The 14,525-nt window shown below is 42.2% G+C and overlaps 1 long non-coding RNA gene across 1 annotated transcript; it reads left to right on the top strand.

The window, feature by feature from the left end:
• Positions 1 to 10,634: 10,634 nt before the first annotated feature.
• On the top strand, positions 10,635 to 14,257 carry LOC134947818 (uncharacterized). The gene is made up of 4 exons (XR_010182797.1): positions 10,635 to 11,098; positions 11,408 to 11,429; positions 12,416 to 13,039; positions 14,172 to 14,257. It is a non-coding gene; the product is annotated as an uncharacterized LOC134947818 (long non-coding RNA).
• The last annotated feature ends 268 nt before the right edge of the window (positions 14,258 to 14,525 follow it).

Genomic DNA, 14,525 nt, shown 5'->3' with positions numbered 1-14,525 from the left:
CTGTAGATACCAAATCATCAAGGCCTTCACCGAATAAGGCCTTACCTTCATATGGTAGAAATTCCATACTTTTCTTGGAATCAGCATCAGCATTCCATTGGTGAATCCACAATGCTCGCCTAGCAGAGACTGCCATGGCATTAGCCTTTGATCCCAAAAGACCAATATCTCTCGCAGCTTCCTTAAGGTATGCTGCAGCGTTCTTGATATAACCCAGCATTAAGAGGATGCTATCCCTATCTAGAGTATCTACATCAGAACTTCTAGTTGGATATGATTCTTTCACTTTCATTTAGAAGTAATTTTTTTTAAATTTTAACATGTTAGCAGTAAAGCAAAAGCTATGTTGTATTCATTTATATTTTATGTTTAGGAATAATTGGAAACTACATCCCAATACCTTTTTGATTTTGTATAATATTAGGTTTCTGAAGCCTACTGTTAGCATATAACCTGAGTTACCAAAATATGGAATTGTTTTTTTTTTATAAGGGTAAATAATAATACTGCTAGTTTATACTTGTTTTTGTATACATTTGTCATGCTTATTACTCAACTCTATACAGGTTGAGTATCCCTTATCCAAAACGCTTGGGACCAGAGGTATTTTGGATATCGGATTTTTACGTATTTTGGAATAATTGCATACTATAATGAGTTATCAAGGTGATGGAGCCTAAGTCTAAGCACAGAATGCATTTATGTTTCATATACACCTTATACACACATCCTGAAGGTCATTTTAGCCAATATTTTTAATAACTTTGTGCAATAAACAAAGTGTGTGTACATACACACAATTCATTTATGTTTTATATACACCTTATACCATACCTCCCAACATTTCTTCTTTCTAAAGCGGGACACACGCGCGGCTTCGCCGCGCGCTCTCCCGCAAAAGGGGCGTGGCCTAAAAGGGGCGTGGCTTCGCGGAGGACCCGCAATCGCGAGCCACGCCCCGTTTTAGTCACTGAGGGGGCATGCCCCAGCTCTGTGAGCCGCTGGTATGCCCCCTCTCCCTCTGACTTCAGTGAATAGACGCTGTGCGCATGCGCACAGCGTCTATTCACCGCTGCTCTGCTAAGCAGGGCAGCGACAGACAGAGCCTCCCAACTGCCCTCCCCCCACCGCGGGACACTGCGGCCCGCGGGTGGGACAGCGGGACAGTCCCCAAAAAACGGGACTGTCCCGCGAAAATCGGGACAGTTGGGAGGTATGCCTTATACACACAGCCTGAAGGTCATTTAATACAATATTTTTAATAACTTTGTGTATTAAACAAAGTTTGAGTACATTGAGCCACAGAAAATAAAGATTTCACTATCTCACTCTCACTCAAAAAAGTCCGTATTTCGGAATATTCCGTATTTCGGAATATTTGGATATGGGATACTCAACCTGTAATTAAAAAAAACATTTAATTCACATTTAAGGCATGAAAAATGCAATTAAATTCTGTAACCTGAGTTACCATGTAACCTGAGTTACCTTGTGTAACCTGAGTTACAAGACAAGCAATTCATTTTATTACCAGTTTTTTAAAGCAATATATATGGATTTTTTTAGTGTAAGATACATATGAATTAACTGGATTAGTATAAACTTAAAAAAAAAAAGAAAGCTATCTTTATCTGTTTTGTATAAGAATTACTGTAAGGGTGTGTACACAGGGTGAGATTTTTTCTTACGATTCTGACTATATAGTCAAAATCGTAAGAAAAGTTAGTGCAGATCGCAAGGTGAAAGTCACCTTGCGATCCCGATTTTATGCCCATGCGCGGTCCCGCCTGGTCGGCATCGCAAGAATAAATAGACTGTGCAGGCAAGTTAATTTTGACTATCTCTATAGAACAGCTAGCCAAAATTGATACTTAGCCAATATCGCACACTGTCAGTATCACAAGCACACTCATTATGTGCTTGCTATGCCGACCTAGCCCCTGTCGCATAGTGAGAATCGGGCATAGCCCGAATCTCACCGTGTGTACACACCCTAAGATAGCACTAACACCAGCGGAAAAAATGAGGAGAAGGAGACAGAAACTGAAGGATGAAGGAAAATATGATACAAAGCAGCTCATAGGCTTGCCAGAAAAAAAAGCAGTCAGAACAGAAAAGATGCATTAAAAACGGTGGTGGTCATTCCGAGTTGTTCGCTCGCAAGCTGCTTTTAGCAGCTTTGCACACGCTAAGCCGCCGCCTACTGGGAGTGAATCCTAGCATAGTAAAATTGCGAACGAAAGATTAGCAGAATTGCGAATAGACACTTCTTAGCAGTTTCTGAGTAGCTCCAGACTTACTCGGCAACTGCGATCAGTTCAGTCAGTTTCGTTCCTGGTTTGACGTCACAAACACTCCCAGCGTTCGCCCAGACAATCCCCCGTTTCTTTAGACACTCCCGCATTTTTCCCAGAAACGGCAGCGTTTTTTCACACACACCCATAAAACGGCCAGTTTCCGCCCAGAAACACCCACTTCCTGTCAATCACATTACGATCACCAGAACGAAGAAAAAACCTTGTAATGCCATGATCAAAATACCTAACTGCATAGCAAATTTACTGGGCGCAGTCGCAGTGCGAACATTGCGCATGCGCAATTAGCGGAAAATTGCTGCGATGCGAAGAAAATTACCAAGCGAACAACTCGGAATGAGGGCCGGTATCCGTTCAGATGGTCGACCATGTTATGGTTGACAGTCATTAGGTCGATCACTATTGGTCGACATTGATATGGTCGACATGGACACATGGTCGACACATGAAAATGGTCGACACATGAAAAGGTCGACATGTGTTTTTTAACTTTTTTTTCTTTTGGGGAACTTTTCCATACTTTACGATCCACGTGGACTACGATTGGAACGGTAATCTGTGCCGAGCGAAGCGAAGGCACCATGCCCGAAGCATGGCGAGCGAAGCGAGCCATGCGAGGGGACGCGGTGCACTAATTGGGGTTCCCAGTCACTTTATGCAAAAAAACGACACCCAAAAAAGTTAAAAAACTCATGTCGACCTTTTCATGTGTCGTCCTTTCATGTGTCGACCATTTTCATGTGTCGACCATGTGTCCATGTCGGCCATGTCAATGTTGACCAATAGTGGTCGACCTAATGACTGTCGACCATAACATGGTTGACCATTCATACCGGAACCATTAAAAACGCTAGGTTAGAAACTCTGTTCTGCAAAAGCACAATGTTGTATTTAATTCAAGCCAATTTCTACGTGCATCCGAGAAAGTCTCTGCTGTGAAAGTTGTTGAAATGACTGCAGATGAGATCAAGAGCAGAAATGAGGAAATGCATTTGAAGACAACATTTCATAATGCACCTTCTTTTCCTGGAATTTCTAAAGTCCATTGCCTATGTTTAGAAGAGTTTGAACCCAAAGGCTACATGTTAACAAAACATGGTAAGTCTGTGAACAAGAGGTCCAGGAATAACTTTTACAAGGAAGTGTATGGGTCTTCTCCATCAGAAGATGAAGCCCAAGTTCAAGAACCAGATAGACCCAGGGTTGAAGAACTCAAACCTGGAACGTATGTTCTTGTTAAGTTTGATGGAGAGCGCAAAACATCATATCGATATGTTGCTGTCTGCCAGAGAGCATTGGAAGATGATGGTGAGGTCAAGATCATGTGTCTGAAGCTGGTTGGCAAAAGTGGCATGCGTTTTAAAGTGGATGATTCTGATGTATCATATGTGTCATATGATCATATCCTGTATCTTTTACCAACTCCAAGGCTAGCAATGCAAGGAAATAGAATGGTGTATGATTTTAATACAGAAATTGATGTGTATCAAAAGACCTAGGACCCAGAGAATGCACTTTCATCAACATTTTTGCCTCATGTAACCTGAGTTACCATACCCTGTAACCTGAGTTACCAAGATTTTTTTTTATAAATAATTAATTTCTTATCATAAACATGTGTAATGTGTTATATCATCATCTAATATTAAGTGGCTTTTTCATAAATAAATTGTAGCAACTTCACACCGCAATAAGAGCAGAAATATTACATTATATGATCTTAAAAAAAAGCTATGTCTTTTTAGTGTAACCTGAGTTACCACACAAAAACAATTTGTATTAATTTATATGCAATTATTTTTCATTGTTTGAACATTTGGAAATAAAGAAGAATGTATTATTAGTAGGCTAATCATTATTTAGTACTCCTCAGCATATTTTATGTGGTATAAATATTGGTTTAAATGTCAACTTAGAGTGTCACTTGTAACCTGAGTTACCATGGAATCACCCTAGCACTACTTACCCACGCAGACTCAATGACAGGTCTGAGTAGCGTACCTGTGGTCGCATAAATGTACTTCAACGTAGTTTCTTGTTTACGATCCGCAGGATCCTTAAGGGCTGCCGTGTCAAGTGACGGGAGAGCCACCTTTTTAGACAAACGTGACAGGGCCTTGTCCATAGTGGGGGGTGACTCCCACTTTTCCCTATCCGCCGAGGGAAACGGATAAGCTACCGTAATTCTTTTGGGAATCTGAAACTTTCTGTCAGGACTTTCCCAGACTTTTTCAAATAGCGTGTTCAGTTCATGAGAGGGAGGAAACGTTATCTCAGGTTTCCTTTCCTTATACATAAAGACCCTTTTATCAGGGACAGCCGGGTCCTCAGTGATATGTAATACCTCTTTAACCGCCACAATCATGTACTGAATGCTTTTTGCCAATTTTGGATCTAATCTGGAATCGCTATAGTCGACACTGGAATCAGAGTCCGTGTCGGTGTCAGTGTCTGCCAACTGGGCCAACATACGTTTTTGTGACCCTGAGGGGACCTGACTTTGCAATAACATATCTTCCACAGATTTCTTCCATGCCTGGGTCTGATACTCAGACTTATCTAGCCTCTTACTAATAAGAGCCACATTAGCATTCAAGGCGTTCAACACATTTACCCAATCAGGCGTCGGCGGTGCCATTTGTGTCCCTAATACAGCCTCCTCCAGGGAAGAGCCTTCAGCCTCAGACATGTCGACACACGTGCAGCAAACACTCACAGATAGAGATGGCTACTGACTCGCTGTATCAACACAGTGACTCGAATCATCAGGAAGTGTGAATGATTCGAGTCACTCACTGTTTAATGAGTCGAGACAGCTGCAGCAGCAGCCTCTCTCAGCCAGAGGGAGGAAACTCAGTGTGTCCTTCAGTCAGTGTCTTCTGCTGAGTCTCTTTATCTGTGATTGGCCAGAGGCTATACCAGGTGACACCCAGTGGGAGGGGGGAGGGAGCAGTCACGACTCACCAGTCAGTGAGTGCTGTGCTGCTGTGCCTGATCTAGGGATGGACATCGAAAGCAAACCATCATATGATGGCAATGTTCCACCATTGAAACTTTCGATGCAATGGTTACTAACCATCACATCAAAAGTATTCGATGGTGAAAACTATTTATATGACTAGTTCATGCGCAAAAGCCTGCATTTTCGTTTGCAATGTGGGAATTGGGATCGGGGGCAGGGCCAGACTCTGAGCAACATATTACTTTATCACTGGACATTGGCCCTCATTCCGAGTTGATCGCTAAGATTCATCGCATCGCAAATGTACGAAAACTAAGTGTCTGCGCATGCGCAAAAGCGTAAATACGCATGCGCGAGTACATACGTACGACATTAGTGCAAAACTGCCAATTTTAAACCAACACGTAACTGGCAAACGAAAACGAGGAGTGGCGGAGGCGTGGCGGAGGCGAAACTTCGCAATGCTCCGACATGGGCGTGAAAGTGGGCGTACAGTGTGGGAGTATGCAACTCGCAATGGGCGTGTTTTTCGCAATTATACCTTGTCGCTGTTAGATCTAACATAGGAAACCGTAGCAACCTTCACGCAGCAGCCGAGTAGGTCTGCAGTTACTCTACATTTGCGAAGTACTGTTACCAAGTGTGTATGCAGTAATTAGCTGTTAATTGGAGAGCACATTCATCTGATGGACAATTACTAGCTAATTACTGCGCAGATGAAAGTTAGCAAATAGCAATTGTCTGAACCCACATTACATGTTTATTCTACTCACATATAAATCACACACACTGCCAAATAAGGTTGTTTGTAGTGTTATTGTTGGTGTGTAACCTTTTTTTTTTCTTCTTAAAAATGTTTGTAAGAATAACAAATACAAACAAGTGAAATAAAAATTTAAATGTAAAGCTGCAACATTTTTGCTAAAGAAACCGACAACCAAATAATGCAGCATACTCTTTCATTTTGTCAGAAATGTAACATTATTTTGGGTTTATAATATTTGACAATGTTTTAAATGATGTCCTGTTGATCAATACATAAATCTAAAAAGTGTTGTGTCAGTTTACTTAATATGGACATTAAAGTGTGGTGCAAAGCATACCTGTATTTGTTGGATGATGCAATTTTGTTGGCGAAATTGCAGATTGGTCCACAAGTGTCTATATGCTGACCTAATTTTTCTGGAACTAACATTTACCTGATGCATTACCTTGAAGAAATAGCACAATTTTTATTTTTTATTTTTTTATTAATGTAGTAAGATTTAACAACATGAAAACATGGATACACGTGAGTCTCACAGGCAGAGATGGACCAAGCAGCAAGCATATGGCACTGACACAAATGATAGAGCAGAACTTAGTACTCTGCAAAAATCAGCTTCTGACTAAATTATAATTTGTAATCATAAATAATACATATTACACACCCTGCCACACAAACATTTTGACACAACTGAGAAAGAATTAGGATCCACCACACAAACACAACAATACATAGCACACTAGTAAGAGGAAGATGGCTCAGGTGTTTATACCCAAAAACTCACAGGCTACAATACCTCCAAACATAAATAATACATTTCACTAAGAGGGAGTTATCCATTCTGGCCACACAAGCCAACTCCAAAATAACATAGAGGCAACATCAAAAACATGGGTGCTGGCCATCTGGAGAGACATCACTTTCTTTTTTTTCTCCCCGCCTGAGGCTGTTCTTCTTGACTTGGTCTGCGGAGCGACCTTCGTTGGGCCTGCCCAGTGGCCTGTTCTTCCTGGGCAGGGGCAGGGGAGGGAGCCGATGTGGGTGGCTCTCTGCCACTGTGGGCAAGGGAGACAGCGATGGCCTGGAGCCCTTGCAAGATGTTATTTGCAAGGGTTTGGAATGAGGAGGCAAGTTGTTCTTGGCCCTGCCTGATCTCTGCCAGACCTTGGCAGAGTTGAGCAACACCTTGCTCAACACTGGTTCGGTGCTCAGTGAGCCGGACAGCTATCTGGCTTACCTCCCGGAGGATCCCGTCTTGAAACGCATTTAGGCTCTCACCATACCTAGCGATTTCAAGCAGGATCTCCGGGATAGCAGAGGGTTGGGTGGGGGGGCCAGTAGGAACCTGCAGAGGTGGGATTTGTGTCCCCACACTGCCAGACCCACTAGGTCCCTCCACCTCAGCCTCAGCCACATAACCCTCCTGTGACTCAAACTGATCATCCCCCTGTGCTGTGTTTAGTGGCAAGCAAATAGAAGAATGTGTGGGAAAAGAGTACAATAAAAAATTAGATTTAAGTTTATAAATACTGTTTAAATTGCAGACAAATACATCTGTAAACTTACCTGGCAAGTCATGTCCCGTCAGGATCTCAGGCAGGTCCGTGTCCATATTAGACACCCCTTGGCTCTCCTCATAACTGACACAGGCCATCGCCATCTCCTCCAAGTCTGTAAACTCCACAGCGACAGATGGTCCTCCCCCTGTAGCCCTTGAGGCATTCCACTCCGCAGATCTCTTTGCCTTCAGGTGGGATTTGAAGTCGGCCCACCTACATATGTATTGTGAAAGAGGGGCAAAGTAGAGTATTATTATTTGTGTATGTAAATATCTAGGACACATGTTCTGCTTCTGTTTGCTATACATAACATCACATGTCACTACATTTTTAAGACAACTTAGCACCGAAAAAGGACTGGCAAGATGCACTTACCGTCGTCTAACTTCCTGCGAGGTTCTGACGACAGAGCCAACTTCATTCACAGAATGTGTGATGTCCCTCCAGATGCGATCTTTTGTAGCAGCACCCATGTTTTTGGGGCCTCTATGTACTTTGGACATGGCTTGCGTGACCAAGACACGCAACTCCCTCTTAGTGAATGCTGGCTGTCTTTTCTTACGTCTGGAGGTAGCCTGTGAGGTTTCTTCCTGCTGCTCCTCACCATCTTCCTCCTCACTAGCAGCTTCTGTCTGTTGTGTTTGTGTGGCTAATGCTGATTCCTCCTCAGTTTGTCCAGTATGTGTGTGTGGCAGGGTATCCCCACTCAATTGTTGGGGCTCAGAAGCAGACATTTGCAGAGTACTAGGTCCTGCCTCTTCACAATCCGCAGAGGCGTATTCCATCATCCGTTTCTGGCACTCTAGGCGTTTTTTCGCCAATGCCATCTGCTGCTCTGCAATGCGGGCCATCTCTGCTGCTATTTCCTCACGAGAAGCCATGTTTGCGATGACGTGTGTACGCCGAGGTGTGTGCTTATTTATACCTACGGGCGGGGCGTTCATTCACACAGGTGTACAGTGTTAATCTTGGTAATGATTGCACTGCTTATTTAAGGGCCTACTTTGCACGCTGTGAGTGTTGGTAGTTTGGAGTTTGTATTTGTCAGTTTGGAGTTTGTTGTGCTGTGCGTTAAGGTGCTATTGTGCTTTTCAGAGTGAGTAATTGTCAAGCATACATTTGTCCGTTTGTTCGCGTTTAGAATATAGACGGTATAGCAGTATTTTTGCGAAAATCCGTTTGTGAGTATTCGTGCATTCGTCTGGTTCCTAATGTTTTTTAAAAATTATATTTTTGAAGATTATTTGTAAATATTTTTTACACATATATATTTGGTTTCTCAATTTTTTAAACTAAACCTGTGCTTCAGTGTTGCTGTTGTGTGGACTAATGTTAGTATGTTGTTTTTAATGTCATTTTTGTTCTCTTGTAGGTGTATTTATCTGGGTGAAGTAACCCCTTTTTTTTGTTTTCAAAGAGTGTGATTTTGAACACTAATTTGACTGTTATTTTCTTTGGAGCAGGTAAGTGCCCTTGGCCTGTGTTGGTGCCTGTTTGTGTTAATGGTCTCTATGTTGTTTTTAATGTCATTTTTGTTCTCTTGTAGGTGTATTTATCTGGGTGAAGTAAACCCTTTTTTTTGTTTTCAAAGAGTGTGATTTTGAACACTAATTTGACTGTTGTTTTCTTTGGAGCAGGTAAGTGCCCTTGGCCTGTGTTGGTGCCTGTTTGTGTTAATGGTCTCTATGTTGTTTTTAATGTCATTTTTGTTCTCTTGTAGGTGTATTTATCTGGGTGAAGTAACCCCTTTTTTTTGTTTTCAAAGAGTGTGATTTTGAACACTAATTTGACTGTTGTTTTCTTTGGAGCAGGTAAGTGCCCTTGGCCTGTGTTGGTGCCTGTTTGTGTTTGTTCAAAGTGTTTTGCTTATGTTTGTCTGCCATCTTGATAAGAAATGTTAAATATATTTCAAGGATTGTTGGGCAAAGTAGTGCTGTTCTTGCCTGTACTAGCTACTAAAGGGATAACTTTGGTTGTTGTGTTGTAATGTTTTTTTTGCCTATTTTGCTTTATTTGTTTGAAGGTGTTTGTGATGTGTTTGATGCTCTGTTGTTTTTTGTTTGTTGTATATTGTTTTTTGATATTTATATTAAAATGTTGTTAAAATATGTAGCTTTCTAACTTTTATATTTTTTATACCCTTTTTGTTAACATTTTCATTTTGATCCGGAATTGAACACAGAAAATATGTCTTATGCTCCTGCAGTAAGTTGACACTCCCTTTTTTAATAAATGTTTTGTTGTATATTTTTTGAGGTCTGCTTTTGTCTTATTCAACATATCTGTTATATTTTTTTAAAGTGTGTGATGTCAGTGTTTATCGCAGCAGAAGCCCTACCTCCCCAACCCACGGCAGCACTCCCACCCCAACCGCCAGCCCCACAACCACAACCGGCTCCTCATCAACCAAGGCAACGGAGGCGTGCTAGGCCACCAATTTTCCAACCCCGTGTCCTACTTTTTGGGATGCCAGATGATGTTGTTGTGCGTAGATACAGGCTGCCACCACATCTAATCCTAGACACTCTCTCCATAATAGAGAGTGATCTGGAGTCTTCAATTCGGTATCCTACAGCAATACCACCATTGACACAATTCCTTGCTGTGTTACATTTTTTGGCTACAGGCTCTTATCAGCATGTGGTTGGAGACCTGGCTGGCATGTCGCAGGGCCAGTTCAGTAAGGTCCTGCGGCGTGTCTGCCGTGCTTTCCTAAAGCGTGTGAAGCAATTTATTGCTATGCCTTTGGATGTTGGTGCCCTAGATGTGGTGAAGCGGCAATTTGAGGAAGGTGGTAGTCGCTTCCCACATGTTATTGGGGTTGTGGATGGCACACATGTAGCTATTCAGCCACCAAGACATAATGAAGAAATTTTTAGAAACAGGAAACTGTTTCATTCTCTGAATGTAATGGTTGTTTGTGGGCCATCCCTCCAGATCCTTTCCCTGAATGCAAAGTTTCCCGGAAACTCCCATGATGCGTATGTCATTAGACAATCAGGGATATGGCACAGATTAAGATCAGACATGTGGTTATTGGGTGAGTTGGCCCACTATTTTTGGCCTGAAATTACTAATTTTAAAAAAATATACTCTTTCTAATTTGTTATTCTCATCAAACAGGAGACCGTGGATATCCTTGCACCCCCTGGCTCATGACTCCTTACCGTAATCCCAGGCCAGGACCACAGACGGCATTTAACTCCGCGCTTACTGCCACTAGGCAGCTGGTGGAGCGCACAATTGGGGTCCTTAAAGGGCGGTTTCGTGTGCTCCACCGCACTGGTGGCGACATCATGTATTCGCCGGAGATGGCAAGTAAACTAGTGGTCCTGTGCGCTATACTACACAACATCGCGGTAAGGAGTAGCGTAGAGCTTCCTCAGACAGAGGAATTGCCTGATGAGGAGCCAGGGGTTGTCCGACACTTCGGTGGGGGGAGTGTTACACGGAGGGGGAGCCAAGTCAGGGCAAGCATTGTTGCGGAATATTTCAGGTATAGTGTTTTAAGATTCTCTTTTTTAATCAAAATAAAACCACAGTATGCTTTGGTTTTTTGACTAATTTTGTCATTTGGTTTGCTATTGTAAGGCCATTGTGTAATTAATTTTTTGCGTTGGAATATGTAATATTTATTTGCCACAAAATCCGTTAACACGTTAAGCTTACAATGTGTTATTTGCAAAAACAATACTGTGATGTTGCTAAATAGTGTCCTTATTTGTTTTCTATCCTAAAATCCTGTTTATTTCAACAAACACACAAACAAATGAAACTTAATGTTGTCCACTTTGTGACTGTCCAGCTGAATGATCACACAAACTGTGGTGAGTACACAGATATGTATCTAAATTTACCCAAAACTGTGTGTGTGTGTGTGTGTGTCTGTGTCTGTTTGTTTTGTTTTATGTTTTAATGTTTTTAAAATTCCTTCTGCGAATGCGTATTTCCGCTCGTGCTAATTAACACTCTGCTCTTCCCAGCATTGCAAAGATCAATAAAGTTATTAGAAATTACAGCATAGATTTTGGACCAATCACATGCTAGCAGACACTATAAATATATGCCCAAATAAGGAAAACGCCATTGCCATGATGCGTGCGGCACCTTTCACCAGGCGGGAGCTCCGCGTCCTGGTTGCGGTGATGGACCGCCGCGTAGGCCGCGTTGGGCGCTTCATCCCAAATCGGGTTAAGCGCGAGGCCTACGCGGAGGTCCGCCGCCTGCTGCGGTCTCGCGTCCGCAGCAGGCGGACAATAATACAGTTGGAGAGGAGATGGAGTGATCTCCGCAGGAGGACTCCAGAGCTGTTGGCGGAGATCCGGCAGCAAATCCGCGCAATGCATGCACGCAGTAAGTTACATTACATAAGATTATTAGCATAAATTGTGCAAATTTACACTAAGTGGTAGGCTAATTACAATAGGACAGTGTGTGTGGTTAGGGCAAACAGTACTGACTGTAGCAAAATGTCACCAAACAAGTGCATGTTTTCAAGAAAAAATAACCAGGCAGGAAACTGTACCCAAAAACTTGATCAGTGCTGTCTATATAATAAGGTGGCTTGAATAGTGATCTGGTGATGTTGCCTAGACCAATCAATATGACTCAATGGAATAGATTAAGGAATGAGCGTCCAAATAATTGTTTGGACTCATTTTGTTTGCTGTGGGCAACATGAAGAGGTTTTTAAAATGTTTTTTTTTATAAAAAAAAAACTCTGTCTTTTACATGGAACAGAACAGTGAAATTTACAATTGTTTAGTATGTAATTTAACATGCAAATTAAATTTTAACACAAATATCATTATAGGACGACCACAACGGCAAGCAACACATGAGGCACCATCTCAGCCCCCTTCCCCTTCTCACTCCCCCTCCACTTCCCAGTCCCCCTCCCCTTCTCACTCCCCCTCCCCTTCCCAATCCCCCTCAGCTTCCCAGTCCCCCTCAGCTTCCCAATCCCACTCTGCTTCCCAGTCCCCCTCAGCTTCCCAGTCCCCCTCAGCTTCCCAATCCCCCTCAGCTTCCCAGTCACCCTCAGCTTCCCAGGCCCACTCCACTTTCCACTCCCCTTCTCAGCCCACCTCTCCTTCTCTTTCTGTGACCCCTTCTCCTCCTTCCCATACCCCTTCTCCTTCTACTTCCAAATCACCTTCTCAGCCCCCCTCACCCTCTATTGGCCTAACATTCTCTCCGCCCCCCTCGCCCTCTCAATCAGACCCACCCTCTGAAATAACATCCCCAATCCCTCCGCCTTCCCCCATCCAGCCTCCTTCCCCCATCCCTCCTCCTTCCCCAATCCCTCCTCCTTCCCCCATCCAGCCGCCTTCCCCCATCCAGCCGCCTTCCCCCATCCAGCCGCCTTCCCCACCCAGTGAATGGGCAGAAGAAGCCCCTGAAGACATTTCTGGGAGTCATCATGTTGCAGAGGAAAGTAAGTGTTTTAACATTTTAAAAAAAATGATTACCTACTTACACTTACAATGACAAAACATGCAGTGTTGTACTGTTGGAATTCTTGTACCAAGGAAAAATATTTGAGTTATTCTTCATGGTCTACATGTTGCATTTACATTTTTGTGAGTGTCATTATATGTACAGTGTTTATGTGTGCAATGTTTTTTGTGTCCACTCTAGGTCGACACTCATTAGGTCGACAGGGTTGCCAGGACAACAGGGTTTATATGTGTTAGGTTTTCTGGTAAACAGTTAGACCTGAGTGGAGTTTAGTATGTTGTTGGTGTTTTACACTTGTGCCTGTGTATTCTTAATATTTGCACTTACAAATCACATGCTTCACTTTGTTAGGCAGCCTAACGACACAATGATTTGTGGTGTGAAAGTTACACTCACAAAATGATTATTGGATAAAGTCAAACCTGTTTGACCTTATTTAGTAAGGGCAGCTTTCAGGGAGTGTGGTCATGCTAGGATATGTTGTCCTTCTGAAGATGTTGATATGCAGTGTGATGATGCAGGACCAACCCCCTAAAAAAAAAAAAAAAACGTCACTCCAGATGTGAATGAATGCCAACATGGTGTAACATTGACGAAGATGGTAGTTATCTTTAACATGGGCTGTCGCCCATAGCAACCAATAAGATTATACTTTAAAATTTGGGAACCACTTCTACAAGATAATATTCTTATTTTTGCTTGTTTGCTATGGGCAACGTTCCATCTTAAATAGAACTCACATAGTAGTAAATGTACCCCATGGTCTGGTACACTTTTAAATAAAAAAAAAAGGCTGAGCAGGCTTGTGTGTTGTTCTGCTAATGATTGTACCATAAAACAGCCATGATGTAGTAACTTTGCCATTAAAGCAGGCCTGTCCAAACTGCGGCCCTCCAACTGTTGAGAAACTACACATCCCAGCATGCCCTGACACAGCTTTTGCATTCCCTGACCACAAAACTGTGTCAAGGCATGCTGGTATATGTAGTTTCACAACAGCTGGAGGGATGCAGTTTGGACATGCCTGCATTAAAGTGTGCTTTGTGCCTTACTTGTATAATAAGTAATGTGAGTAAGTTATTAATGTTTATGTTACCTCTTAATTTCAGATGTTGCCGTTGGAGATCCCACAACTTTTGCGGGCATTCTGGCCAACATGCGCCAAAATCTTCTTGCCTTGCTGGATCATGTTGACCAGCTACAAAAATTTGCGTAATTACTGTTAAAATTAATTTTACATTTTCTATTTTTATTATTATAAAAAATATGACAAATAAATAAAAAAATATATATTTCAAGTTAAGCGGGTGTTTATTATTTATTAATGCAATAAAGGAACAGCAGATTGCCTATCAGACATTTATTACCTTAAACATTTCATACATCTAACGTAAGTTTGTTTAAAACATATGTTGTTATTGTCTAAATAAACATGCAAACACCTTCATTCACATACTAAAACT

The sequence above is a fragment of the Pseudophryne corroboree genome, chromosome 8, assembly GCF_028390025.1.
Source record: "Pseudophryne corroboree isolate aPseCor3 chromosome 8, aPseCor3.hap2, whole genome shotgun sequence".
In the NCBI taxonomy this organism is placed as follows: Eukaryota; Metazoa; Chordata; class Amphibia; order Anura; family Myobatrachidae; genus Pseudophryne; species Pseudophryne corroboree.
The sequence above is the reverse complement of the archived record's forward strand: the minus strand, read 5'-3'. Positions and strand labels throughout refer to the sequence as shown.